Source organism: Tupaia chinensis, unplaced genomic scaffold (genome assembly GCF_000334495.1).
Source record: "Tupaia chinensis unplaced genomic scaffold, TupChi_1.0 Scaffold145151_1, whole genome shotgun sequence".
Classification (NCBI taxonomy): Eukaryota; Metazoa; Chordata; class Mammalia; order Scandentia; family Tupaiidae; genus Tupaia; species Tupaia belangeri.
The window spans coordinates 29780-33934 of NW_006205011.1; the positions used below are offsets into that span (position 1 = coordinate 29780).

Genomic DNA, 4155 nt, shown 5'->3' on the forward strand with positions numbered 1-4155 from the left:
CCAGACAGACAGAGGGAGACATAGAGACAGACAGCAAGAAATCACCTCCCAGGGGGGGATGGTCATGATGCGATCCCTTCTCCTCTATTCTCCTCTCAGGATCTTGGGCACGCACGCACACGTGCCCGGCGTGAGTTTTAGGCCACCGGGTCCAGGACGTGAACCACGGTCGACTACGTGGGAGTCCAGTGACATAGCCATTACGCTAACTGCTGGTTCCCAAATAAATAATTCTTTTTTAAAAAAGAAAAGTAAGACTCAGGAGATGGTTATCTCAAGAGAAAAAGGAAAGTTTACTGAGAGAAAAGGTCCCTGGGATCTGAAGCCAGAGGTGCATCAGCTCTGCAATATGTTCATGTTTGTTTTTGGTCCTGATGACTGCTCAGGGCTTTAGCACATAACCTGTCTGGGAACAGTGCAAACGTTCTACATCTTCATCGAGGTAGAGGTGACTTGGGCGGTATGACCGCCAGGACTCAAGGAGCAGTATCTTTCTTTTTTTTTTAATTTAAGAAACTTTTTGAAAATACAAATCTATGTTCTTTTGTAAAAAATAATGTACAACTAAAGCTAATTAGATTTTTAAAGTCAGTTTATTTAGTGACATTTGATAGTTTAAAAAGGTATCGTTCATGTAAAAATCATGCTCTTCATATGGAGGGACCTGGAACTCATGAATAACTCAAGGCTGATAACTACCTGAACTTCCTGCCCCCCTCCCCAACTTGCTGCCCCTCCTCTGAGCCACAGAGTAAGCAGAAACCCAGAATAAGGTAGGCTTCCTGCTTCCCTGCCACCTCCACTTTCAGGCAGATTCTGAGCCCCTAGCCCCAATTCCTGACCTCCTGTGACTTCCCCTCCCCAGTTCCCCCCTCCAACCCCAATTCCTGACATCACCAGATCTTCTACCCCCAATTCCCTCATGAAAGACTGTGTCCAACCCCCAGTGGGGCCTGAGCTTCTGAGCGCTAACTCCTCCTGCCCTGCATAAGAGTCCTTCTTTCTCTCCGAGTGCCTTTCCATTCTTCAGCCTCTGTTTCTCTGCAGCATTCTAGCTTGTAAATTTTAATCACAAAATTCATAATTCACAAAAGCACATATAGTTGGTCGAGTATTATCATAAATTTACTTAACGTACAGAACAAAATTCATAGTTAGGCTTGACCATTTAGGACTAAAAATTTTACACTGAACCCCTGGTATCTGTTACTAAGATGCATTTGAAACAACTGACTCGGACACCCAAGGAGTTGATTCTGTGCTGCATAAACCAACGTCTATCGATTTTACAATATGTCTACTAATCCTTTATTTCTCTGATACTTTAAAAATCCCATGAAGGAAACCCCAAGAGTTTTGTATAAAAAGTGCACAAGTTTGTCTTGTAGGGTAAAATAAAAAAATACTCTTAACCAGGGTGTATTTTTTTTTCATCCAAAATGATCCATACCACTCAAATACTTTATTTTTTTTTTTTTTAAAGATTTATTTTTTAAAATTTTTATTTATTATCACCATTCTTCAATTCTGACCAGAGACAGACAGACAGAAAAAGGAGAGTGAGAAAGCAAGCTGCCAGGTCCAGGATTTGGACTGTGGTGGGCCAGGTGGTAATCCAGGGCCTCAACCTCCACACCCCTGGCTGGCCCCCCACATGAGTACTTTAAAAGAGTATAAAATCTCACCAACAAAACACACACGTTAACAACAAAAGGAATGATTTCCAATGAGATTAGGAATGGGGACAGAATAGAATAAAGGGTTTCCTGTATTACCAGAAAACTGAGTCAAGTAAATGTCATTTAATTAAGACCACTTCTTCATATATCTGACCACGTAAAGAGAAAAATCTTTCCAAATACAGTCATTTGACTATTCATTGTCTCAATAAGCACACGACTGTTCTAGCTATCCATAGGAGCTCTACCATAAAATTAATTAATAAATAACCCTCAGAAACTGGTAATACGGTTTATGCCTTTTAAAACAAATTTTACCAGCTGGAATTAGTTTGTAAATACCAAAGCAGTAGGATTGAGAAGTAGCAACTCCAGCAGCCACTACAGTGTCGTAATTCAGGAGTTTAGCTGCAGAGTTTTCTAGCCTGGGAAACAACTCCGAGAATCAGCCGATTGGTTTTACTTCTTAGAAATTAGAAAATTAAAAACAAAAGTCTCTGAGAAAATAATTTGTTACAATTAGTAACAAATGGCATTAGAGGAATGACATTTTAAAAATATAAAAATAAAATATGAACATAAAAGCTGAGGAACCTTTCCATACCAAAAGATAGGAAAGAAGATCAGACTTCTTCACATTATAGAATTGTTTTTAATAGAAAGAAAAAGTTAAGTGGGTTTAAGAGAGGTTAAGTATGTGAGCAGTTTAAACCGGAATGACCTGGACCTCCCACTGGCCCTGGAGGAAAGTGAGCTAACAAACAGTTCCCCATAGGCAAGACAGCAAGCACTCATAGCCTCATCAGCAAAGGCCCCTTCATTTTAAATTTAAATTCGCCTCTTTCAAATTTTTTGTGAACAATTCTTTTTAAAAACACCTTTTTAAAAAATATTTTTATTCACTAGGAAGAGATACAGAGAGACAGAAAGAGGGGAAGTGAGAAAGCAAGCTGCCGGGTCCAGGATTCCATGTAGTTGGCCACGTGGGAGTCCGGAGCCTCAATCACCGTGCCAGCCTCTGGTCTCCTATGAACAATTACTGAACCACTATTTTAATAACACTTTAAACTTAGTTATTCTTCTCTTGCCTATTCCACATCACTGGTGCAGAGGTACATAGGCTTTAAACTGGTCAGATTTACAAGTCCCCAAGGCATCCTCAGAAAACATTCCAATAGTGGTTTCATGTTATGATCCTTCTGTCTTCTTCTAAGAATTTATTTTTTAAGAGGTTTTTGCCTTACAGTGCATGTTTTCCCTGGAGAGAAAGAGAGAAAAAGACAGAGACAGTGAGAGGGAAAGTGAGAAATCAAGCCACCACCACCCCCATAGCCACGCTGCAATCCCTTCTCCTCCATGCTCCTCCTGGGATCTTGGGCACAAACGCACATGCACTGGGCCCTGGCGGTGGCTTTCAAGCCACAGAGTCCAGGACTTGAACCTGGAGCTTGTGCTTCAAATTCTGTTTTTGCCACTTGCTAGGATGCTAAGCTCACTTCCTCAGGAGAAAGGAAACCTTGCTGTTGGAACTCGAAACTGGCTTCTATCTGTGTTCGTGAATCCAGCTTCTAGGTACTCGAACAGCTTTTGGAATCTGCTGTGGCACTCCGTTGCTTACTTTAGTAACAAAGCCCTCTCCCCTTCGTCGCTGTCTTCAGGCTCCAGCTCAAATTTCGGTTCCATGTGTGGATAGCCCTCTGGGCTATCAGTCAACCACCAGCTGGGGCGCCACCGTTAAGAGGAGGTTGAGGCTGTTTGTGATCATCAGGTCGTTCATCTGATCCAGACTCTGCCCTGAAACGTCCATGCTGTTAACTTCTAAAACTTCATCATTAACAGCCAACAGCACTGTGCTCTGAGCCAGGCCTCCTGGGACCACCCCATATAAAGATCCCTGGGACCTTAGCGGAGCCATGCGGTGTTACCCTGACCCTGGAGCCTTCACGGACATGAAATCCTGGGTGGGGTCTCGGCGCCCGCGGTGTTTGTAAAGACGAAACCTACGTGCTGTTCCAGACTCTCCAGGTCTGTGACAGCAGACACGGGGCTGAAGTCTTGTGGCATACTAAGACTTTATGTGGCTTTTTTCTAAGGCTCTCAGGACGCAACACGTTGGTTTTAAAAACCCTTTATTAGCGTGTCTGTACCAAAGGCGCTGCAGCCTGCCCCTTCCTCCTCTCCTATAGAAACCCCAAGCGGTGGCTTAGCTGCTGAGACAGCTGTGCGGCAGTTTTCGCCATTGTTGATTGGTAGGTGGCGCGTCTGCATGGACGCCTGCAACGTGGGCATTCCGTGCCTTGTAAACGTGCTGCAGGGATCCACCAAGCCCCCACATTTTCCAGGCTTTGATCTCAGAGAAAACCAACGAAATTCAGCTCCAAACTTGCTCTTCACTTACAGGGCGCCCAGGAAGACGCTGCCCGGTGCCCGGGGAAGCGGTTCACAGAGCCCGTGCCCGCGCCTCCTCCCGACCGGC

At 43.9% G+C, this 4155-nt stretch overlaps 2 pseudogenes; both read right to left on the reverse strand.

The window, feature by feature from the left end:
- Positions 1-3362, reverse strand: part of LOC102479034 (serine/threonine-protein phosphatase 4 regulatory subunit 2-like) — a 27365-nt pseudogene extending 24003 nt beyond the window's left edge.
- Positions 3362-4155, reverse strand: part of LOC102479455 (partitioning defective 6 homolog beta pseudogene) — a 1140-nt pseudogene continuing 346 nt past the window's right edge.